Source organism: Acinonyx jubatus, chromosome B2, assembly GCF_027475565.1.
Source record: "Acinonyx jubatus isolate Ajub_Pintada_27869175 chromosome B2, VMU_Ajub_asm_v1.0, whole genome shotgun sequence".
Taxonomy (NCBI): Eukaryota; Metazoa; Chordata; class Mammalia; order Carnivora; family Felidae; genus Acinonyx; species Acinonyx jubatus.
In genome coordinates, this window is record NC_069385.1 from 38,579,181 (window position 1) to 38,605,511 (window position 26,331).

Consider the following 26,331-nt stretch of genomic DNA (forward strand, 5'->3'; position numbering starts at 1 on the left):
TTCTGGGAGTTGGGTGGGGCCACGTGGAGGGGCGGCAAGCTGGCGGACAGGTTCAGGTAGCTGTTGGATGAGTTGGAGAAACAGTTGGGGTTTTCGTTCTAGTGTACACCTTCCATTTATCCTGGCTCTATAGTAGGCTACCCACTTCAGAGAAGACACTTGGTACCTGTCAAGGTGACAGTAAACTGATAAATTATTTTTCCTCCTCCTCCAATGTGCTAATAAGAAAATATTACAGCATTAGCTCTAAACCCCAGGGCAATTGTGCCCCCCATGGGGAAGTAATATCCAGGGACAGTTTTATTTGCTACAGCTAAGGTCACTACTGGCATTGAGTGGTTAGAGAGTAGGAATGATGCTAAACATACCTGTACAGCACAGAACACTGTTGAGGTTAGGAGTTTCTGGATAGAGGCATCTATTTAGAATTCCCTAATTCTCCTTCTAGGTAATAGAGACACTTGTTTAAAAAAATGCTGTTCTGGAGGCACCCATCCATCCCTCTCTCAGTGTGGTCAAGAAAACAAAAATATGCCAGAAAAATAGAGGCTCTTGAGGAAAACTCCTGGGTGTCACAATGGCATGTCTTCATGTGAAGTTAGTTTATGTAGTGATTACAGTCACCACTATGCACCCAGGAGAGCCCAACAGAGAAAATAAAGCATTTGGTGTGGTTTGCTGTAACTCAGTTGGCTTGTGGTGGGCAAAGCAGTGTGCTAGGTGCAGCCAAGTTTACAAAATCCTGGACATACAGTGAGTAAGAAGCCACTGACGCCAAGGACTGTGGTCAATGGGAGAGAAAAAGATAGCTAGGTAAGAAAACAGAGGGAGGTGAGGGTGCGTGGGCACACATTGAAGAGGCATACGTTCTGCACTTGAGGGGCTAGAGAAGGCATCATGAAGAAAAGATGGATAAATTGATAAATTGTAATTAGCTGCTCTTGGTGGGTTGTGGCAGATAGTCACTCAGATCAGTAATAATCTTGTTTGGCACAGTCTATGGAGAGTGAAAACACAAACCTCCTTTACTGTCTCTCTGGGGATGTTGATAGTTGTTTTTCCTCCTCGTCACATTATTTGGAAATGTGCCCTGTAGTGATTTCAAATGATTTATAATGAGCTAAGATGCTAATTCTAGCATCTCTTAGATTATTGTTGCTATCATACTTCATGCATTTGCTTTCTGCCTTCTCATTTTTAGCTTTTATAGAATTTCAAGAACAAGAAACTGTAATGTTTTCAGCATAATGTTTTGTTGGCTAAAATGTCCTGGCCCTCCTAAGTCTGTTGAAAAAAAAATACATAAAGAAATTTATTTATATACAAAAGGAAGTAAAACTAGGGGGTGCTTTTATCTTGAAATGAAAGTAAGTTCACTAAGAGAAGTTCATATGTGGTTATTAATATAGAGAGATTGGTTTTATTTTAATGTGGAAATAAGATTTTTTTTAAGTTCATTTATTTTTGAGAGACAGATTGAGAGAGAGAGCGCGCGCAAGGGAGGGGAAGAGAGACAGAATCCCAAGCCGACTCCACACTGTCAGCACAGAGCCCTATGTGGGGGTCAAACTCACGAAACTATGAGATCGTGACCTGAGCTGAAATCGAGTCAGATGCTTAACTGACTAAGCCACTGAGGCACCCTGGAAATAAGATATTTATTATTATTAGTGAAATCTGGTTATTGACACACACCTCTGAATGCTAAAATAAGAAAATCTTTTTGACATAATTTAGTTGAACCTCTTGATTTTATAGGTGATAAAAACAGGGACTGGAGAAGCAAAGTGACTTGCACAGATCACCAGTTATGTCACAGTTAATTCCCTTTTTAAACACATAGTGTTTAGACACTAGTAATAGACACAAGTAATAGACACAACTTTTTAGACACAAACATTTTTTTTTTTTTATAATTTGGGAAACTATCTTGGGAGACTTAATTCATGAGTGAAATTTTGAAAAAATGGAAAAAAAAATCTTATATCTTACACTAGGCAAAAGAAAAAAGAGACCTAAGGATGTTTTGTTGTTCTGAGGGGGCATATATGTATCTGAGGGAGGTCTGTGCTTTTTCCTTGAAGGAAAATTTGTATGTCATCAGTTTATGAAAAAAGTCAGTCTGCCAAACTCATTGGTGATTCCTAAGAATCCAATCCATCTTAAAACTCTTCCTTAGACTAACTGACTGCATAATTTTATCTGTTCTACCTTCTAGTCACCCAGTGTCTTCAGCGAAAAATCTTTGTAGCCTCAGGGGAGATGCGCAAGCACCAGACTCTCATATTAGTTTCCTTGGTTGCCATAACGAATACTACAAAACTGCGTGGCTAAAAACAACAGCAATTTATTCTGCCACAGTTCTGGAGACTAGAAGTCCAAAACTCAACGTGTTGGCAGGGCTGTGTTCCCTCCAAAGGTTCTCAGTGGATTCTGTTTCTTTCTTCTTTCACTTTCTGGTGAGTGTTAGCATCACTCCAATCTCTGCCTCCGTTTTCACATCACCTTCTCCTATGTGTCTCTGTGTGCTCTCTGTCTCTCATAAAGACAGCTGTCATTGGACAGAGGGACCACCCTAAATCCGGGATGAGCTCAGGTCTTTAATTACATTTGCAAAGGCCTTTTTTCCCCAAGTAAGGTCACATTCACAGGTTCTGGGGATTAGGGTGTGGGAATTTTTTGGCGGGGGGGGGGCCGTGTTGGGGGGACACCATTCAATCCACTATACTTATCTTTCTACAAATAGCACAGTCAACTGTTCAGTCTTGCTGTCCCACAGCTGAGGTGACCAATTGTCCTGGTTTTCCCTGCATGACGGATTTTTCTGGAAGTGAGACTTCCGTGCTAAAGCAGAGGAAGGTGCATCCCAGGGAGACTAGGATGGTTGGTTACCCTATAACAGAACAAAGAGCCTGAATGACCAATATCCCCAACCTGGAAGCTTGGAAGTCATTGTTAATGTCGATGTCAAAGCACCAGAAAGCAAATGTCTCTGAGAAAAGGTGGGTTGTCCCCAGGTGCCCCTTCTTCTCCTTTTGACCTCTGCTTTGACAGCTGTGATGAGTGAGTCACAGGCTTCTGCTGGAAGGAGAGGCCTTAGGAGAGCAGTTCTGTCTGTCAGAGCCATTCTCCAGACTTCATTTCTGCTCATCTCATGACCAGTGACCAGTGATCCCTCAGCAAAGTTTCTTGTGGAGCTAGTAATGATTTACATTGTGCTAAAATGCCCTTCCTTTTTTCTCCCCACCCCCTCCCTCATTAACCACCCCTTCAGCCTCCACAGCAGGAGAGTCAAGAGAAGCAGTGAGTAAAGCTAGGGCTTTGATCTTCTAAGAGGCAGTGTCCCTTTTTCTGTCTGTTTGGACCAGGGGTCACTGGGCGAGCAGCAGCACAGCTGACCTCTCTTTGAAGAGTTTACCACAGTCAAGGACACTGAATGAGGTCTGGCATCCACTTGCTGTGGAGATGTCTATGTGCAGTGGCCATCCACCTTGTTCTAATGACTTTGGTCTTGAGAGAATAAGATAAACCTGCCTTTAAACCAACTTTATGAGCTTCTGGCACTGCACATACCCTCTTCCGACCTGCAGCTTCATGGAGATGGGCTATATCTGGTTGCATCTTTAACCCCATTTTATTCTCCAGGCTGAAAAAGATAAGACTCGTAGGGGAACAGCTGCTTTGGATCAAGTTAGAAGCAGTAAATTAAAAACAAAGTAACATGAATGAAATGATAGGATCAGGACATGATCTTAATGATGAAATGACTACACTTTTTGCTTTTGTCACATTAATTTCATCTTTCATTTACACTGATTTTACACATTTTCATGATTAAAAATTTTAATACCTAATTCAGTGATTTACAAAAAACTCTTTTGATCATTATCACTTGTAATTGTGATGGTTTAAACATGCAACATGCATTATTATGCAATAATTTTTTGTTGTTGAAAGCAAATTTTTTTTCTTTTTTTTGGAAATGAGATATTTCTGAGAACCAGTTTTCGTTTATTTGTTAATTTATTAATTCATTCCATCTTGATTTATTTATAGTGTTTTGGAGTGTTTAGCTTTGTATACTTTTCTTAGTGGTTGTTCTCTGATTACACGTGCATATGTCATTTACAACAATCTATTGGTATCAACTTATGTTTTACTACCTACTTTTAAGATACAATTCCCTTTATATACATTGACCACCACAAAGATGGCTTTATTATTTTTGTTTTAAACATCAAATATGATACAGGAAACTCATGAAAAGAAGGATAGTCTATTATACTTGCCCATTTTGCCTATTACCTATTTTTACCTATTCTCATGTTCTATTTTTCCTTTCTGGAATTCCAAGCCTTCTTCTGTTATCATTTCCTTTATGTATAGAGAACATTCTTTAGCCATGCTTTATGGCTGGATTTTCTTGTTTTTCTTCATCTGAAAATGTCTTTATTTTTCCTTTGTTGCTGAACCATATTTTCACCAGATATAGAAAAGAAGGTTGACAGTTCTTTTCTTCCAGGGCTTGAAAAATATTGTTGTGTCCTTTGTGGTTTTAGATGAGGAATCCCTTGTAATGTGTCATTTTTTTTTCTGGGTACTTTCAAGACTTTTTTTCGTTTTTAGTTTTCAGAAGTTTAATTATGGTATGTCTTAGTGTAGTTTCTTTGGGTTTATTCTATTTGGGGTTCACCCTCCTGAATGTGTAAGTTTATGTCTGTCTCCAAATTTGGCAAGTTTTCAGTCATTATGTCTTTGAAAACTTTCCAGCCTCACTCTCTCCTTTCCTTCTGGGACTTAAATGATCCAACTATTAGCTTTAAAAAATATATATTTTACAGATTCCTGAGACTCTGTTAATTTTTTACCCTATTCCATTTTTCTTCATATTGTTCAGAATAGGTAAATCATTTTGACCTGTCCTCAAGTTCAATGATTGTATCCTGACATCTCCACTCTACAATAGAACATATCCAGGGAATTTTTAATTTCTGCTATTGAAGTTATTTCTATTCTGTGTAATTTCTATTATGTTGCTGATATTTTCTGTATTTTTCATTTGTTTCAAGAGAATTAATAATTGCTAGTTGAAACATTTTTATGATGGCTTCTTTAAAATTCTTGTCAGATAATTCCTTCTGATTAATCTTAGTGTTGGCATCTGTTGACTGTGTTTTGTCATTCAAGTTGTGATTTTTCTTATTCTTGGTGTGATCCAAGATTGATTTCTTTCTTATTTATTTATTTATTTATTTATTTATTTATTTATTGGTGTCATGGAACTTGAAGTATTATATTATGAAGCTCCTATTTAATCTTTCTTATTTAACAGGTAGTCTCTTGTTGAGGTGTAGCTTGAGGGCTGGGTAAGTGCCTGTGTTGAGCTTCATGCTGGGTCGCACTGACACCACCCACCAAAGTGGAACACTTGTTCACACTGCTTTGTTGCAGACAAATGGGATGGTACTTCAGTCACCCCTCATCCCACTAACACCTTCCAAGAGAAGGTGGGGCATGGCATTTTTGTTTTTGAGTCAAGGTGTAAGCTTAGCTCCCTGGGCCCCGTTAACAACAAAGAAGAGAATGGAGGGTTGAGTGGGAAAGGACTCCTTCTGATACCTCTTACCACCTCATTGGTGCTGATTGTGGGGTAGAGGCTTAGCTTCTCAGGGAACCAACTGATAGAGGGAGAAATGGGGAGCTAGATAGTGGACCAGCCTTGCTTTGCACTATCTTATTCTGTCTCAATTATGCCAGCTGGTTTAGTTTATTGCTCAGCCCCACCAACACCTGGGAGGGGAATCAGAATGTCTCATTCATTCACTTATTCAAGTAGAGTTTATCAAACACATAGTATGTCTTCCAGACATTAAAGAAGATTCATAAGGTCAGTGAGGAACCAAGAAAAGGTTGGTTCTCTTCCTTTGTGGACCTTGCAGTCTAGTGAGGGAGATCGACATTAAATAAATAAATTTCTAAATAAATATTTAAATCAGGAAAAGTGCCAAAAAGGACTTACAAAGGAAAAAGTAGAGATGTCTTAATACAGAAAGTGAATTTTATTTTTATTTATTTATTTTATTTAACTTCAAGTTAGTTAACATACAGTGTAGTCTTGGTTCCATGTCTTACATATAACACCCAGTACTCTTCCCTAAAAGTGCCCTCCTTTATGCCTATCACACATTTAACCCATCCCTCCCACCTCCCCTCCAGCAACCTTCCCGATGTTTATAACAACATTATCAAAAATGGCCAAATTATGGAAAGAAACCAAATGTCCATCGGCTGATGAATGGATAAAGAAGATGTGGTATATATATATGCAATGGAAAACTACCCAGTGATCACAAAGAATGAAATCTTGCCATTTGCAACAATGTGGATGAAACTAGAGTGTATTATGCTAAGCAATATAAGTCAGTCAGAGAAAGACAAATATCAGAAAGTGAATTTTAATTAAACCTTGAATGAATGGGAGTTCACTTGCTGAAGGAAGTTCCAGGGAGAAGGAAAGAATAGCTGGTGCAAAGGTCACAAATTGAGAAGGACCTGGCACCAAGGTAGCACTGTCAGAGAAAACTTTAATAAAAGGAGCATGCACAATTTTAAATTGTCTAGTAGCCACAATAAAAAAAAAAGGGAGGGAGGGAACAAATGAAGTTAATTGAAGTTAATTTTAAAAGATACATTTTATTTAACCTCAGCTGTCCCCCAATGTTATCATTTCAACATGTGATGAGCCTAAAAGATTAATGAAATATTTTATATTCTTGTTTTCATACCAAGTCTTTGAAATCTGGCATGTCTTATGCACTGTAGCACGTCGAAATTTGGACTAGCCATGTTGCAAGTGCTCAAGAGTCATATGTCCCTAGTGGCTATTGGATTGGACAGCAGAGTTCTAGGGTATGATAGATCTCAGCTGAGTGATGGATGTGGAAAGTTTAAGCTCAAATCAGGGGTACAGTCATAATTTCTGTTTTCTTTCTTTCTTTCTTTCTTTCTTTCTTTCTTTCTTTCGAGAGAAGAGCGGGTGCAAGTGAGCAAGGGGCAGAGAGAGAGAGAGAGAGAGAGAGAGAATCCCAGGAGGGGCAGAGAGGGAGACAGAGAGAGAGAGAAAAGTGGGGCTTACCTGAAGTGGGTCTCATCCTCACCCGAAGCGGGGCTTGAGCTCACCCAATGTGGGACTCGAACTCATGAACCATGAGATCATGACCTGAGCCAAACTCAGATGCTTAATGACTGAGCTACTCAAGTGCCCTAGAATCATAATTTCTATGTCACTGAGGTGGTTGGACTTGGAGAGACTGGACATGGGGAGATTTAGGCTAGGCAGTTGCAATAGGCCAGGTGAGAGGAGACTAAGCAGTGAAGATGACAACAAGAGAATAGTTTGGAGGAATATTTCAAAGGGAGAATTACCTGAACCCACAAGATTCGGAAACTGATTTTCTGTGGTGATGGCTACAGTTCTGGTATGAGCATATTTTCAATCAGTGCTGTGAGCACTAGAGCAAGAGCAGGTGAGGGTAAGAGAGATGTTTGTTTTAGACAAATTGAGACTGAGGTGCCCATAGGTGAACTAAGACCTTGGACAGAAAGAGATAATTAGTGCTTCTCCCACAGGTCTGCACAGACATGGCTGAGAGGTGGCTCTGTCACTGGGCCACTTCTCTACATGTCCTTGGTTTAGTACCAATTACCCGGGAGGCATGGAATAAAAGAATTGACTCCTGAAATGCCACCTTCATGAAACAATAGCAACAACAATAAATCGACCACATGATGACATGGACCGAGATGGGAATCTATTTCCTTTTTTAACGTCTTTAAGTGCAAGATGCTCAGGTAACTGACAGTAGTTGTTTCGAGCAACAGAGAGGACTAGTTCATTTCTCAAAGCTTTTCCCAACCCATGAGTCACAGAGCTGCTGAGAAAGAAGAGGTTGTGTGCCTGTCCCTGTGTGGGGTGCTTCTCCTGATGTCCAGCTGTGCCAGTGTTTCCAGCACTGCCTGCTGCTTTGCTCTTGACTCTGCCTCCTCTTAGTTACAGTTCATAAGCTGGGCTGGTTGGCCATAGATATAGGAAAAAACAAACAAAAAACATGCAGCCTTGGCTTTTTAGGAGTAAAGGTAGCATTAGAAAAATAAATGTGGGATTTATTTTCTCAATGTTTACTTATTTATTTTGAGATGTGGGGAAGGGGCAGAGAGAAAGAGAGAAAGAATCTCAAAGAGGCTCCACACTCAGTGCAGAGTCCAACGCAGGGCTTGATCTCAGGAACTGTGAGATCATGACCTGAGCCGAATCAAGAGCCAGATGCTTAACCGATTGAGCTGCCCAGGTGCCCCTAGATGTGAGATTCTAAGTGCAGAACTTCCATTGCAATCTGGGAGCTCACTGAACATGGTATACACCCTCTATTAGTGCTTCACATGGGAGAAGAGCCAGGAAATAGTAATAGAGTACATTTAAGAAGCATTTACTAGTATCACACCCTACCCTAGGGGCTTACAAACACTGTCCCATTTAATTCTCACAATACTGTAACATAATTACCATTTTCTGCTTTTTAATGATAAAGAAATTGAAGTTTAAAATGCTGGGTACCTTGTCATAGGTTGTGGATCCAGAAAGTGTCAGAAACTCAGAGCTGAACCTAGTCCTAACTGATTGCAAAGCTCTCACTCTATGCTGCACTCTTCATGTTTGGGGAGGGCTTGCCATCTAAGGGCAAGCATCACAGCTTGCAGATCTCTTGTGTAACCACTGCCCGAGGGGACACGGTACCATATCGATGTGAGGATCTGATATGGTGATGTGAGCAAAGGCAGTTAGAAAATCTGTAGGTTCTAAGGTCTGACTCCCAGAATGAAGAGTTTTGGGGGAAAAAGTGAAGGTGTGGAAGGGGGTTGGATGTTGGATAAAGGCTTGTGCCCTGCGTAGGCAGGTAGCTCTGTTGGTGAAATATGACATTCCTGGAGACTGAAGTATATTGGCTGAAGGATGCTTTTTGGAAGAACACTATATGGTATCCACTGAAATATCCTTCCACTGATCTTCAGGGGGAAAAATATCCCCCTCAATTCCTTTAGGAGAGGGAAATAGAGCAGAACTGGATGCTGTAAGAAAACTGAAAGAGTGGGACACCTGATTTGGAAGCCTAGTTAAAAAATTGCAACCAGTTCCAAGGGGAGAACTCTAAAGGATTATCTATAGCTATGTGACCTTGGTAACCTGCTTAACCAACCTAAAGCCTAATTTCTCTACTTGTGAAATGGGGAGAGTAATCATGACATTGTGTAGTGGTTGTTGGGATTAAATGAGAATATACATGAACCACTTGGTACAATAAACCTAATTCTCCTTTCTCTTGCCTTTCTTGCCTTTCTCTGTCTTTCCCCTCCTTTGGTAAACAGCACTTTTGTATACTAGTGCCAGAACTCCTACAGTCACCACTATTTGAAATTTTTAGCTTTGAATACACAAGCTTTATTCGGTTGGAAACTTGTTGATTTAGTATGAGGCATCCCTGGTTTATAATCAGAATAATTCATGATAACCCATCTTAGTTACAGTGTTTCAGGCCAGAAGTCTTGGGGTTATCATGACACACCTCTTCTTGAACCCCACATCCAAAATGAACCAATCTTGTAGGTTTTATCTATTCAGAAATCTGGTTACAGAATCACCTCTACAGCTAACACCCTGGTGATAGGCACCATCACCTTTTACTTGGCATTGAATAGAAGATTCCAAATTGCTCTCTTCTTTTCTGCCTTGTTCTCCTTTAGTCCATCCATTCTCAACACAGCAGCCAGAGGTGCCTTTTTACCCTTCACATAGAATTCATATCATGGTTTCTGCCCCACACACTCCCAATAACTTGCCATTTCACTCAGAGTAAACGTCAGAGTCCTTACAATGGTCCACAAGGCCTTATATAGGCTGGCTTCCTTCTTACTTCTCATCTTTCACCCTTTTCTACTGCTGTCCTCACTCCCATTCAGTTCCAGCTACATTGGTCTTGTATTTCCAGGACCGTGACCAGGCACCCTCCTATCTTAGGGCATTTGTACTTTCCTCTACCTGGGAAGCCCTGCATGATGGGTTGGTTTCTTTTTTATGCCTGGGCTGGAAAGATGCCTTCTCAGTGAGGCTGCCGCTGACCACACTGTTACAATTCCTCTCCTCTCCATTCTTCTTTTTGAAAGTGTTTGTTACTTTCTACCACTCTACTACATTATGTTGAATTCTGAATGTTATCACTTAAGGCTTATATCACTGTTTCATGGCCTGCCACAAAGAAAAAAGATCACCAATTAAAATATTATTTACCATCAATTTAAAAATGCATCCCAATTTACATACATCAAAATATGGGAAAGGTATATGTTAAAAACTAATGAAACATAATACCCAATTTTCTCATTTAACTTTGTTTAATGCCTATTTTGTTACTATTTTGTAAACTCCATGAGAGCAAGGATTTCACTGTTTATTCACTGTCTAAAACAGGGCTTGGCACCTAGCAGGTCCTCAATGTATAGCTATTGAATGAATATAAGACATGACTCCCACCAAAACGTAAGTACAGTGATAAGACATGGACATTTAGAAATAGGCATTGCAGGGTGCCTGGGTGACTCAGTCGGTTAAGTGCCTGGCTTCATCTCAGGTCATGATCTCACAGTTCGTGAGTTCCAGTCCTGATGAGGGCTGTCTGCTGTCAGCACGGAACTCGCTTTGGATCCTCTGCCCCCCTCTCTTTCTGTCCCTCCCCTGCTTGAGCTCTCTCTCTCCCTCAAAAAGAAATAAACATAAAAAAAATAGGCATTCCATGATGAAGGTCAGTTCAGTAGCTTGCTTGTGCTTTGTGAACACCTCTAAGCAAGAGAGCAGAATATTCTTGCTAAAGCTTTTATTTTAATTACAAACATATTGTGTAGCTTAACCTGATACGTGTTAATAAATAGCATCAAGACCCACCTCCGTTCTTCCCATCACAGGACCAAAGGATATTTAAAAAAGAAAAGGAGAGAGGATTTAGGAGTAGATTAAGGATTCATTTTCCCTCCACTATACCACACAAACCTTTTTTTTTTTTTTTTTTTTTTTTACTCATGTGCCCACACTTGACCTCTTGTTTCCCTCTTTCACCCCGGACTTCTGTAGCAGCTCCATGACAAGGGCATCTAATCATTTCTAGCATGCGACAACATTTGGTTCAGATTCCCTTATCAGCATTACCTTTTCTTCTCTCCTTTTTGCCCCACCTCCACCTTAAAGGGAACCTGGAATGGACCTCAGGGATCATTGACATGTCCACCACTCTTCTTCAGACACTTCATGCAGAAAATCTTTCAGAGATGTGATTGTGGGAAAGTAGACCTGGAAAATAACTGTCATCAAGACCTTTACATCTCTTAAAGGAATTTACTCCAGTGACATTGCCCGGCCCTAAATTTATTGTTCAAAAATTAAGAATCTACATATACAACTGTGGGTTTTAGTACACATTTACAGGAAACTCATCTAAACTCCACTTATTTCCCTTATAAATCAGTTCACTTAAACAACTTGAGAACTCCAATTTGTATTGGAGTAAAAGGCAGTTTCAGTTAGATTTTTGAAAAGTTGTTTTTTTTTTTTTTTGCCTTTGAAAATGTGTGGATAGCATTATGGTAGTTTTTAAATATGTTGCATATATTTGACGTTTTTTCATTATATAAATGCATATTCAGTGATATGAGTGTTAACGTTCACAGCTCCAACTAAATGAAACATTAACTATGGCTTTTAATTAACACTTAGAAACTTCAAGCTTCAGAAAATGTTGCCTTTTAAAATCAGAATTACTTCCAGATTTCTATAGTAGTCTGACTACAAAAATACTTTTAAATATACCAAATTATTGTGGTGGGAGCAAAATCTGAAATTTCTCTTTTTGTTGACCTTTGAAGACTTTAGGATTCACTTGAGAAAGTATCACTTCTTTGAAAGTCGAGCTATTTTCTAAAGCTCTGTGTAAATCAATGTTTGCTGATTCACTGTGATCCAGGGTACTTAATCAGAAGCGTTAGGAAAATTCTTCACATGAAAATGTAAATTTTTCCTGCCCCAACCCAACTTTGTAAATAAGGTGGCAAAAGAAAACACAATGAATATATAAGCAATGTGTTCAGTTCACACAATTCTCAGAGAAATTTAGAAAATCGAATCCTCTATTTTTTATGAAGTTATACAATGAGATACATGTAGTTCTTAATATTAATTGTGTAATTTGCTTGAATGTTATATTTCCTTTAATTTGTTTTCTGGAATATAACAAGATGACAACAGACAGGTGGAAGAAATATGAAGCAATTTGAAACACAAAAAATTTGAGGTCATTCAAACAAGTATTGTATTTTGGCAAAATTTTTAAATTTGAAGTTTTCTTCATTTATTATAATGGTGTCTCCTCTGAAAATTGTTTTAATTTTTTAAAAAATGTTTATTTATTTATTTCTGAGAGATTGAGAGAGAGAGGGAGACACAGAACCCAAAGCAGGTTCCAGGCTCTGAGCTGTCAGCACAGAGGCCAACCCAGGGCCTGAACTCACAAACCATGAGATCATGACCTGAGCTGAAGTCAGACACTTAACTGACTGAGCCACCCAGGCACCCTTGTTTTAATTTTATTTTTTAAACCACTCTATTGTAGTATGATTGACATAACATTAATTTAATTAAAAAATTTTTTTTACATTTATTTATTTTTGAGAGACAGAAAGAGACAGCAGGAGCAGAGGAGGGGCAGAGAGAAAGGGAGACAGAGAATCAGAAGCAGGCTCCAGGCTCCAGGCTCTGAGCTGTCAGCACAGATCCTGACGTGGGACTTGAACCCACAAACTGTGAGATCATGACCTGAGCCAAACTTGGACGCTAAACCAACTGAGCCACCCAGGCGCCCCTAACATTAATTTAATTTTAAATCTACCTCCAACCTTAAATGTTTTTACATATTGTTTCAACTGCTGCTAAATATTTTCTAATCATATTAAATTTTTTTATAAAGATAAAACAAAAACCAAATTCTAAAATTAAGATGCATGTAACATCCTCTAAAATAATATCAAATATAAATTTAAAAGAGAAAGGCCCTGTGAGTGAAATAAATGTGAATCTTGATGACATTTTAATCTCAAAATGTTTCTCTTGAGCAAAGACTTATAGATACAGTTTTTTGAAAGTTTTAAGTTACCACAATCATCTTCTTTTGATGTTAGAATTAAGTAGCATTATTTACTACACAACATCTATTTCTTTTGTAAGTGTATTTTCTAAATTTTGGCATGTTAGAAATCATAAGAATGTTTTATTTATGTATTAGACACATTTACTGAGTGAAGTTTATTTTGGGCAATAATATAATAATTTAATTTTAGAAGACATGGGATTATATGGTTTTTGAAGGAAGATATTTTCAAATTTAAATGTTAAATATTGATGCTGTAAAGCCTGAATATAATTACCAATACATAAGTTAATGAAAGTGTGTTGTAAGAATCCCCCTCCAAAAGAGTACTCTGTACAGTTACTATTATTTTCACCAAAATGGTAAAAAGACACTTTGACTATTTGATTATAATTATTAGACTATCATGTATCAGATTATAATTGGTGCACACACTTTATCTTTTCAGTTTCTTAACTACATATTTTGGTAGCCCTTTGCCCTCCATAATTTTTATAACATTTCTATTGATTGATTAGAAAAAGTCTAAAAGTTCTAACAATACCATACTTCAAGATTTTGATGATATTAATAGTTGGAACAAAATGGAACACATGGAAATAAAGTGCAATTTAAAATTAATTACCTTTCTTTTATTTTTTTAAATAAATTTTTTATTTAAAAAATTTTTTTTAATGTTTATATTTATTTTTGAGACAGAGCATGAGCAGGGGAGGGGCAGAGAGAGAGAGGGAGACACAGAATCTGAAGCAGGTTCCAGGCTCTGAGCTGTCAGCACAGAGCCGGGTGCAGGGCTCGAACCCACAAGCTGTGTGATCATGACCTGAGCTGAAGTCAGCCGCTTAACCCACTGAGCCACCCAGGCCCCTTAATTGCCTTCTTTTAACATGGTTTTATAGTCTATTATAAACCTAATAGCTATGTAGCTTACTAAAACATATCACTGATAAGAACTCTAATGTTTCTAAGTTAAGTGTATTGTAGCACATTTAAAAATGCAATTGTCCAAAAAAAATTCAGCTGTGAACTACAGTTACATTTTCGTGATGTATTTATATCATTAAAAACTCTTCAAGTAATCTTTACTATTTTGTTAGTGATATTTTTGTTGGTTTGATGTCTTTGTCTTTCTGTAAACTAACAAGGCCTTTCTAGTCAATACAGCACTAATCCAATCTTTTGAATTAACAGCTTGGGGTGCCTGGGTGGCTCAGTCAGTTCAGCGTTTGACTCGTGATTTTAGCTCAGGTCCTGATCTCACAGTTTGTGAAATCGAACCCCTCCATTGAGCCAAGAACAGAGCCTGCTTGAGATTCTCTCTCTCTCCCTTTCTCCCCCTCATCCTGCTTGTGCTCTCTCACTCTCAAGATAAAGAAATAAACATTAAAAAAATAAACAGCTATATTGAGATATAATTCACATACCATATAATTCATTTGTTTAAAGTGCACAATTCAGTGGTTTTTAGCATATCCACAGAACTGGGCAACCATCGCCGCAATTAGTTTTTTAAGACATTCTCATCACTCCAAAAAGGAACCCTGTACCCATTAACCACTTCCTATTTCCCCCTAGTCTTCCCAGCCCTAAGCAACCATGAATTTACTTTCTGTTTCTATGAATTTGCCTATTTGGAACACTTCATATAAATGGAATCACATATGTGGCTTTTGTGACTGGCTTCTTTCACCTGACATATTTTCAAGATTCATTCATACTATTGCATTTATCAGTACTTTATTTTTTCCACTGCTGAATAATTATTGTTAGCTATATCGCATTTTGTTTAACCATTCATCATTTGATGAACATTTGTGTTATTTCCACTTTTTGGCTATTATTAATACTGCTGCTACGAACATCTGTGTACAAGCTTTTATGTGGACATATGTTTGCATTTCCTGGGGTATGTTCCCAAGAGTGGAATTGCTGGCTCATATGGTAGCTTTGATGCTAATTCTAATGCTAACTCTTAAAATTTTGAGGACTTTCTAGTCTGTTTTCCAAAGTGACTGCTCCATTTTACATTCCCACCGATGGTGAATGAGGATTCCAAATTTCCTCTACTGCCTCACCAAGATTGATTATTGTCTGTCTTTTTGATTACAGTCATCCCAGTATATATGGTGTTACCTCATGGTGGTTTTGATTTACATTTCCCTGATGGTAACTTATCCGATTTTAGTCTAAACCAGAAAGGCATGTGTTTCAACAAACTAAACATATATTTTCTAGAATTTTAAACATTTTTTATCAGAAAAATATATGCATTAAATATGTTCTTATATGGGCTATTTGGGCTATATGTTCTACTTAATTTTCAAAATGTGAAGATTGGGTTGGTGGACTAGGAGACTGTCAGGCTAAATTCTCCTTTCTCTTTCTTTGTGGACATTTTAATCTATCCTTCTCATATAGTGGCCTACTCAATCCTAGAACACAAAATTGTTGGACTCTTAGTAGGAGTAACAACTACCATTTGGTTCAGTGTAAGTTTTTGCCTGTATTGATTCCTTTCATTACCACAACACTGGAGCAGGTATTATTATTCTCATTTGGAGTTAATAGAGTGATGTAATTTGGCCAAGGCCACACATCTTGTAAGAGGTGGAGTAGACATCCAAACCAAGGTCTGTCTGACTCCAAAACCTGTGTTCATCATCACTGCTCATTCTTGACCCTTAAATATTGTTGCTTAATTGGAAATGTCATTTTGTATGGGGCTTGAAATATTCTTTTGAAGTCCTATATGATTATTGCTCAAGGGAGTCTTCAAATAATATCCCACAGTGTGGTGTTTCCTACTTGAAATAGTTAATTGATAACTTGTTGTATATACTCTGGACTAAAAAAATAATTACTATTTATTGAGCTCTTACCATGTGCTAGATACTGTACTATGTCTTTAATACTTATCATCTCATTTAACAAGCTCTTAAATAGTCATGAAGTGATTTACAGTCTAGTTGAAGGAATGAGACATATATTTGCATATAAAAAATTAAATTTAAAAAGAGGCAAATAATAATACATGACACCATTAAACAGCATGTGATTAATGTCCATATAAACAAGTGAATCATATAAACAACATATACAATGTTTGGAGACGGGGTATGAACTCTGTGGACTGGCCTAAGCTACTGTGGACACATTAAATGTGACTGTCTTACTGCATTAAATGGCAAAGTTTTCTTCATTTACTAAACTATCGAACATGAGATTTAAAGACACCCTTAAGAAGTCATTGCCTAGTGTGTTCATAGGCAGAACATCTCCTTTATCACCTTATATGGTAATAGCTTATTACTCATATAATCCTTAATGGATAGTATACACAGCACTTTCAATTACATTGTTCTTTACATCACTCCATTTAATTTTTGCACATCCAGATGCAAAAAGAAGACCTAGGAATATTATCTATGTTTTCCAGATGAGAATGTGCATCTCTGGGAATTCAATGATTTGCTTCTAGTCACAAGGTAAAAGAGAGATTAAAATTAGTTCTGGCGTTCTTTCTGCTGCTAATCCTTTCCTATGTAGAAAGAACCTAAATGCATGGTAGTTGACCATACTCTGTCCACTTCTGTAGTCATAATTTCCATATTGACACTGGAACACTTTCTTGGAAATAAATATAGCATAAAGATTCTTTGTTTTATGGATGTGGAAGTAGTCCTAAAGATGGAAACTCAGGAAATAAATAAATGAATTTGTCACTAATGGCAACCCTTCAGTCACCAGCTTTGTTGAGATGTGCTTTCTGTCTGAGGTGATAGGAGGGGATACCGGCTGCTTTCCCAGAGGATACTCTTTGGTGTAATTGAGTAACCCGAGCACTGATAAGTTACCAGCACTCCAAGCCCTCTCCCCAGCCAGATGTGATCTGGACCTCCAAGTGTTTGCAGGATGGGCTAGTTGGAATTTATTTTCATCACCTCTAACCCCACCCCCAAGATTGTGGGCTTGCCTTTGTTGAACTCAGTAAATGAGGAAAACCTCATTGATTTCTCTCTTAGATTGTACCAGGGGTAGGAAGCCTGGGGCTGGTGGTGGGGGTTAAGGGTAGTTAGAGGTAAAGAACAAAATCTTTCAAGATAGAGGAAATAGGGTCTGCAAAGGGCTCTGGCCTTTCTAATGTGGAGGATCTGAAGAGGATGAGTTTCCATGTGAACCAGTACTCTGTCCCCACTATCGTCCTAGTAGGGGTCTGTCATGATAGAAAGTAACCGTGTCCAGAATTCGAGTATGCAGGGAAAGACTCCACACTGGACTAAGCTTTTGTAAAGTATGCTTTTCTTCATCACTCCTCAGTCAAGCCCCAGCTGATGCCTCTAGGAAACAATTATGATCACAGGAAAATCTGGAGGCATAGCAGTAGTTTAACTGCCTAAACTTGAGGGTCAGGAGAAGATAAACTACTTCTCTCTTCAATTTTATTTAGATATGAATTATGGTCATTTTTCAAAGAGATGCTTGTAGGGCTTGCAAAAGCCAGTGGATGCTTTTATTTACAGTTATGGCCTTTCTCCTTTCCAGTTGTGGCCATCTTAGGTACAGGGTAAGATCCCAGATGGAGTCTGAAAAAGCATTACTGTGTACATCTTAAGAGCATTGCAGCTAATTGAAAGCCTTGGGTAAATTACCAAACTCTCTGGCTCTCTTTAATGGCTTTCCATGTCTGTAAAATGGGGCAGTAATAAATAGTGCCTTACCTGGTAAGGACTATGTTAAGAATGAAGGGTATGTTAAGAATGAAATGGTATTTGTGTTAGATGATTTTGCCCAACTCGAGGCAAGTACAAATAAGCACTTGGGACAGTGCCTGGCTCAGAGTAAGTGGTCCAGACATTTTAGCTGCTCTTAGATGTTAATATATTTATATTAATATTATACAGATACTATTTTAATTTTTTGTGTGTTTAAGATGGTTTCTCCAATTCTTTAACATATTCTTATAGCTGTTATAACATTTTATTTACACTTGTTTGTGTTTTCATTTAATTTCTGCCAAGAAGCAAGATGAGTTTTGTGGCCTTCTTGTGGGGGCAGGGGTGGGGACAGGAATTGATTTTATAAACAAAGCAAGATTTTATGTTTCAAAGGTAGTTCTAAAAGGTTGAGTTCTGTATTTTAGACTCTTTTGCACCATTTGCTTTATTTAAAGAATTGAAATACAATTGCTATTTTCATCTCTATGTAAATAATTCATTTTGTTAATTTTAATTTATATACTACATGGGGCGCCTGGGTGGCTCAGTTGGTTAAGCGTCTGACTTCAGCTCCGTCTGTAAGTTCAAGTCCCATCACAGGCTCTGTGATGACAGCTCAGAGACTGGAGCCTGCTTTGGATTCTGTGTCTTCTTTCTCTGCCTTAATCCCACTTGAGCTCTCTTTTTTTCTCTCTCTCTCTCTCTCCCTCTCTCTCTCAAAAAATGAATAAACTTTAAAAAAAAATTTAATTTACATACTACATTTCCAGAAATATGCTGATGACAGAATGCAGGGTACATGTGCAGTAACTTTGCCTGTAGGCAGAGTTTGAACCAAGTCTCTCAGTCACCAGACAGTAGTGAAACCGCAGCTGCTATTCTTCTGGTTTTCTTTTTTCAAATATATTATGTTCATGCCTGGACAGACGGTCCCTGGGTTACGATGGGTCCCCTTATGGTTTTTCGACTTTGCGATCCTGTGAAAGTGATAAGCATTCAATAGAAACTATACTTCACATTTTGAATTTGGATCTTTTCCCGGCTAGAGAGATATGGTAAGACCCTCTCTGGTGACGCTGGGCAGAAGCAGTGGCAGCGGCAGCTCCCAGTAGCCACCGGATCGCGAGGATGAACAACCAATATGCTTACCACGATTCTGTCTCCATCCAACCATTGTTTCTCACTTTAAGTACAGGATTTAATAAGTTACATGAGATATGCAACACTTTATTATAAAATGGTATTTGTGTTAGATGATTTTGCCCAATTTGAGGCTAACGTAAGTGTTCTGATCACATTCAAGGTAGGTCAGACAAGCTATGATATTCAGTAGGTTAAGTGAATTAAATGCATTTTCAACTTATGATGGGCTTGTTGGGACAATACCCCATCATAAACTGAGGAAGATCTGTACTCACATTGCTGCTAATTTAAAAGAAGATCTGGGGCAGAGTTTATGAGTTCTCAGATAATTGAAGTTCCCAGCAGCTAGGGGACTATGGCAGATTCATTACAGGTTGGTTAACAGATAGCAGGAGGCTCAGAAAAGTCAAGGGAAAACCAGAAGAGCCTCCATTGCTGTTTTTTGAGGGGGTGGGTATGAGGGGTATAAAATATAATAATAAATATAATATAATATAATATATATATAATATATATAAAATTTTACCATTTTAACTTTTTTAACTACAAATGTTCTGTGGCATTAGATATATTCACATTTTTGTACAACCATCACCACGTTCATCTCCAGAACTTTTTCTCCATTGCTTTTTGAGGCAGCACTACCCTACTTGGGGGACCTGGAGATTGAGAGTTGAGCAAAATAAACACGTAGTTCTGTCCTTTTCAGTTTGAGAGAGATTTATTTTTTTTCCCTTCAGACACCTGCTCAAATAAAGAGAGAAAACATGGACGTTATTTATTTATTTATTTATTTATTTATTTATTTATTTATTTAACGTTTATTTATTTCTGAGACAGAAGACAGAGCATGAATGGGGGAGGGTCAGAGAGAGAGGGAGACACAGAATCTGAAACACGCTCCAGGCTCTGAGCTGTCAGCACAGAGCCTGACGCGGGGCTCAAACTCAGGGACCGTGAGATCATGACATGAGCCGAAGTCGGATGCATAACCGACTGAGCCACCCAGGCACCCCGGACTTTAATTTTTTTTATTGAGCTTTCATGTCCTCTTTTTCGTCTTACAGTATTTGAACATAATAACTTGAAAAGGAACGTGGATTTTCAGGTAAGTTTTTTAAGCATTATGAGGACTCAGATACATCCCTTCTGCAGAAAATACTAAAGTGTAACAGTCTTTGCTTGTCACATTTTAAATCTATCAGAGAGTAGCTGAAGGCTGTTGTGTTCCATCTATGTGACAACCTCATTCCCAATTATATAGAATTGTGAAAATAACCCTGTTTTATTGTAGAAGACAATGTAGCCTCATAATATGTTGTAGGTTTATAATATGTTTTTAAAAAGATGTTGACATTCAGAAGAACTTGCCAGATAATCAATCATATGAGTGATTAGACAAGGCAACCTACCAGGAGCAATGTGTGAAAGGAATGACTAAACCTTAAAATAGCTTAAAAATTAAAGTGAACTTTCAGTGCTGTCGATGGTGGTAAAATGGACATTTAAAAATATTACTAATGGGGGGCACCTGCGTGGCTCAGTTGGTTGAGCGTCCCACTTTGGCTCAGGTCATGATTTCATGGTTTGTGGGTTCAATTCCCCCTCAGACTTTGTGCTGACAGCATGGAGCCTGCTTCAGATTTTCTGTCTCCCTCTCTCTCTGCCTGTCTTCTGCTCATTCTATCTATCTCTCAAAAATAAACATTAAAAATATTAAAATAACAATACTACTAATGGAGAATAAATTGGTAAACTTGTGGGGGAAATTATACACACACAGCACTTCCTGATATATGTTACTGATATATTTGTATCATATATATATATATATATATATATATATATATATATATATAAAAGAATAAATAGGTAAACTTGTGGAGATATTATATCCAGAACCAAATATTTTGGCCTTTTTTTCCAGTTTTATTGGGCTACAACTGACATATAACATTGTATAAGTTTAAGGTGTACAATCTAATAATTTAATATATGTATATTGTGTGAAATGATTACCGCAATCAGTTTAGTTAATATCCAAGAACCAAACACTTTAATTGCAATTCCATTTCTAGTGAATTATTTTAAGGAAATGAGTAGACAAAGATTAACACATTAAAATTATCACAACAATATTTAGAAGAGCTAAATGATAGAAACGGTTTTTTTAATGTACAAACATGAGAAGTTATATATTACAAACTAACCTATTTGACATAATATTATATAGCAATTATAACCTGTTAATAAAGGATTTCAATGACATGTAAAAAGTCTCATGATGCACAGACTGTTGAGTGAAAAGAGAAGAGTATAATTTTTGAGTGTAGCATCATCTCAACCATGTCAAAATATGTACATAAAAAAAGCTGATTATATCTGGACGTGGGAATCCAGGTTTCTACATCTAGATTCCCACATTCAAACCAATAGGACTTCTTTTTTCATACACCGAGCTTCATTTTACGAGAAAGAAATAAATCACAAGTAACTAAGTGAATGTGAAGAATTTGTTTAAAAGTGTACATCCCAGGGTAGGTCTGTGGGGAGTCAGTTTATTCTTCTATAGCTCTTAAAAATGACATGTTTAATGGTGACCCTAAGCCCCATTACATTCTAAGGCACTTCGGAACCAAGAATGGTTTTACTCAGTATAGTTTTCATACTAGATGAACATGTTGCCCTCCATTTTTTGGAATTGGTGGTCTGTGTATGGGCTATACACAACTCTGTGTAAGTAGAAGATCCAATTAACATAACACACATAAGGCATTCTGCCTTCTTTATGGATAATCTGGGGCTTAAAATCTTGTGGCCGCAAGCTTTATTGACTTAAAGAATTCATTTTCATTAATAATTAATTAACGGATCTCACATGGCCTCAAATAGTCTCCCACATGAGAAAGTCTACATCTAAATGATGAGAATACAGTAGTTTCCAAGTTTCTTTAGGCAACATAAAAATACCAATTCATGCCAACTGAAGGAACAACTTCCACCATTAATACGTTGGCAGTGAGAAAGGAGACAGACCACCAATGTGTTTCACACAGTCCACTGCATTTTCCCCAGGAGCCTCTTCTGTGGCAGAGCTTCTCAGTGCTACCAACAGAAGACTGGCATCTCTCCAGGAAGTGAAAGGCTCCTTTTCATACCCTGTGCTGCCATATGTTTTGAGTTGAAGTTGGTACTTTAAAGGTTTTGTGAAGTGGCCACGGGGCTTTCCTTATACATGTGCCTTTGGATCTGTCTCTGAAGACTAGCCCCCATGGTCCTTCTGATATTTTAACAGCTTTGTTTGCAATTTTGGATACATATTTTGGTCTAGGATCAAATATGAGTTCTGAATCGAAGACAAACACTGAAACTGGCCACCAAAAATGTTTTCCTTCAAAGCGTGTCCAAAACAGCAGCTCAATTTTGGCACATTTCTGGATCCCATAGGCAGGACCTCCGAGCTTTCCTGATCCAGGTATTTCAAAAATCCTCTTTTCCAATTGGTGACCTGACATGACATGTCAGAGTATTTTAAGTGACTCTCAACTATTCTGTAGCTTCCCTAGGTGTGGCCCCTTTGAATTTAACTGTGTTAGAGTGCGTGTATCATTGGGGGTCTGTGCTAGACTGGAACAATGACAGTGGTTGTCCTTGTAGTGAACTTCTTCTAGGAGAGGAGATGCTTTCATTTAGCCTGTCAGATGGCAAATACTTTGCTGAATGTCTAATGAACAATGTATTCATTCCAGGAGGAATGAGCTTAGAGAGAAATGATGGAGGCCTTTTACATTTGAGTTAGAGGGATGTAGGTCTCAGAATCACAGTGGACCCAGTAGAGGGTTCTATGCTCAGCAGAATAATGAGTAAATAAATGAATAAGTGTACTTTCCATGAGAAAAAAAAATTGATGATATAGTGTCTGTATGGGCAATATACATAGTACAAATGGACAGTTTGAGAAAATTAAGACTGTAGACGTGTTTGAAATAGGGCTAGATTTACACGCAGCAGTAGTAAGGAGATTGGAAACACGTCTTAAAGGAGCAAAGCTAAGTCTACTGTTTGCAGTATCTGTCAGAACAGAAGTATCTATTGGTTGCAACACAACAATGCAAAAGTACCTTCTATAGGACAGAATGCCCTCCTTATTGTGACGAGGCCTTTCTAGTCATGAGCACGACAAAGAGTGCACACATACACAGCACAACTCCAGTGTGCAGATGAGTTGTTTTCTTGGATTCTTTTGAAACTCATCCTACCACGTCAAATGTAGCTTTTCTTAGTACAGAAATAAAAATAATCCCTCCTTCAACTGAGTCTCCATTACACTTATCTTTTTTCATAAATAAATACATTAATTAATTCTATAACTATTTATTGAGAATTTACTCAGTCCCAGACACTGTGATCAGTGCTGGGAATACAAAAAAGACGTGATCCCTGAACCCAAGAGTCTTGGAGTCCAGGGAATAGAAGCAAATAGATAATTAAAATACAATGTTCCTGAAGTATCTCTATTGTACTTATTTGTTTAGATGTCTACTTTATTTATTTAGATGACCTAATTTGAACTATGGGAGCACAGAGACTGGATCTTATATTTATTTGATTCCCTAGTATCTGGGATGCATCCTATATATTTAAATATATTTATTGAATTTAACTTAATTGAGTAAAGTCTGGCATATGATTGATCTCGAAGTAGTAACCATTACTTATTTTTTGCTCATATTATTATAGAAGTTACATATGTTGGAAGAATACTGCATTTACTTAGTCCAAATTGATCCAAGCCTGATTCTAAAATGTCATATTAAAAAAAACAACTCTTATTTTTAAGGTAATGATGTTATATAATGGAAAGAGATTGAAGTTTATACTGGATCTGGATTTCAGTTCTATATAAGTACACCTTTTCTTAGACCCAATTGCCTTTTCTCTAAAAGGAAAATATAAAAAAAAATGAAGTCAGGAGTTTTAAAATGAGATTAAAGTAGATAGTATATGTGAAAAACATTTTGTCAACAATAAAGTGAGATGAAATGTTAATGGTGAATCAAAGAGTCAATTAATTACATAGAAATAGCTATTGGGTGGGCATTGTAGTAGGCAATTATTACTTTTTTTTTTTTTCTATTCATCATCTTCTCCTTGGGGAAATGCCTTTTCCCCATTTTTATGTGAGGCACATAACAGCCTCACTCGGATACTTTTTCACAAATGTCCACTACATTCCCTTTGCAAACTCTGGTACATCTGATGAGGACAGTGGGGGAGGTGAGGGGATGGCACCTAAGAGTTTTTTCCAGGTAAACTAGTCTAGTTCCTACTGATTAAACCTAGAATTTTTTTGAGATATGTGGATCAACCAATACCCTGGTAACCTGCCCATCTTTCCCTTTCCCAAGGGCTCTGTGATAAGTAACCACCAGATTTTTCCAGGTCTGACAGTCTGATCAGCTCTCCCTGTTTCTGCAGTCTGTTATGGTAATTACTCCTTTCAAGTCCACCAGGATTACATACTGCCATTGAAATCAGGACCCAACTGTGCAATAACATCCCCCCTCCCTCTATCTCTAGCATAGAGACATTCTGCATCTTTGTAGAGCTTTCTAAGATAGAGCTTTCTTTCCCTAAGGCATTTCTTAATAAGGGGAGCATCATATGGGTCTTCTAAAGTGGGAGTGGGGCATGACAGGGGTGAGGGTACTTGGGTGGTTTACACATAATAAATTCACTCCAACACTTCCACCTTTTGATGTGTATGGACCCCTTATTCTTCCAAGAACAACTGTGATATTTCAGCCTCATTTACTGGTCCAATTAACTGGGTAAGGAAACTGCTTTACAGGGGTTCCCAACCTTGGTACCTATCTGGGGCAACTAAAAACTTTCCGATGCCCTTGAGGCACCTGTGTGCTCAGTTGGTTAAGCATCTGACTCTTGATCTCAGCTCAGGTCATGATCTCACAGTTCTTGAGTTCAAGCTCCATATAGAGCTCTGCACTAGTGTCACTGAGACTGCTTGGGATTCTCTCTCACCCTCTCTCTCTGTGCCCCTCCCTGACTCTCACACACTCTCTTTCTCAAAATAAATAAACTTAAAATTTTTTTTTTCTGATGCCCAGGCTATACCCCAGAAAAATTAAATTAGAATCTTTGGGGTTGGACTCCAACATCACCAGTATTTTTTGACAGCCAAATGTGCTGTCAAGGTTGAGAACTACTATGTTAGGCTCAGGTGAGTGCACTCATATCACTACATTCAATCCTATCCAACTATATTTTGTCTTCCTTGGTCCAATCTATTTCTACCCATGTTTCCCAAGATTCTGCTTGTTATGGATTGAATCATGTCAACCCAAAATTCATATGTTGAATTTCTAACCCTCAGTGCCCCAGAATGTGATTGTATTTGGAGATAAGGCATTTACAGAGATCACTGAGATAAAATGAAGTCTTATGAGTGGGTCCTAAACCAATATGACTGAAATTCTTATAATAAGAGAAGATTAAGACACAGACATGCACAGAGGAGAGACTATATAAAGACACAGAGAGAAGATGGCCATCTAGAAGCCAACACATCAGAATGTAATTAGCCCTGCTAAGACCTCGATCTTGGACTTTTCACCTCTAGAACTGTGAGAAAATAAGTTTGTTTTGTTTAAGCCATTCAGTCTGTGGTAATTGTTATGAAAGCCCTAACAAATTAATACACTCTTTGTAAAAGTTTGCAAGATTTTATAACTCCTTTAGTTAGAATGAGTTGGGTTTCCTTCAGGAGCAAATCTTGAAATTCTTCTAAACCACACTGGCATTTAACTCTCCTAGTGAGTCTGTTGGGAGTGTGTGTGTGCATGTGTGTGCACATGTGTGTGTGGGGGGGAGGTGCTGGGTGTTGGGGGGATTTGAGTAGGTTTTGAGGAGAATTTACATTACCTCAAACAGAATCTGCTGTGGGTGAACTCACTGGAAGATCTATAAGTGAGGGAAAGCTTCCTTTTTCTTAGCAAGAGAAAGAGACACTTGGCTTTTGATCTAGAGCTGTGGTTTTCTTTCCTTTTGTGTGTGTGTTAATTTTTTTTTAATGTTAATTTATTTTTGAGAGAGAGAAACAGAATATGAGTGGGGAGGAACAAAGAGAGAGGGAGAAACAGAATTCGAGGCAGGTTCCAGGCTCCAGTCTCTGAGCTGTCAGCACAGAACCTGATGGGGGGCTTGAACTC

At 38.0% G+C, this 26,331-nt stretch overlaps 2 long non-coding RNA genes across 4 annotated transcripts in view; both read left to right on the forward strand.

The window, feature by feature from the left end:
• The first annotated feature begins 1,924 nt into the window (after positions 1-1,924).
• On the forward strand, positions 1,925-24,004 carry LOC106986144 (uncharacterized). Of its 2 annotated transcripts, none has more exons than XR_008298352.1 (3): positions 1,925-2,459; positions 22,434-22,577; positions 23,943-24,004. It is a non-coding gene; the product is annotated as an uncharacterized LOC106986144 (long non-coding RNA). The 2 variants fall into 2 exon arrangements; XR_008298353.1 differs by lacking the exon at positions 1,925-2,459 and adding an exon at positions 4,164-16,729.
• Positions 24,005-25,229: 1,225 nt separating this feature from the next.
• Positions 25,230-26,331, forward strand: part of LOC113598695 (uncharacterized) — a 48,602-nt gene continuing 47,500 nt past the window's right edge. Inside the window, exons 1-2 of one of the 2 annotated variants that reach the window (XR_008298351.1) lie at positions 25,231-25,343; positions 25,497-25,746. This is a non-coding gene — a long non-coding RNA (uncharacterized LOC113598695). Of the gene's footprint in view, positions 25,344-25,496; positions 25,747-26,331 lie in introns of both variants that reach the window. The other variant, XR_003419365.2, reaches the window with a different exon arrangement.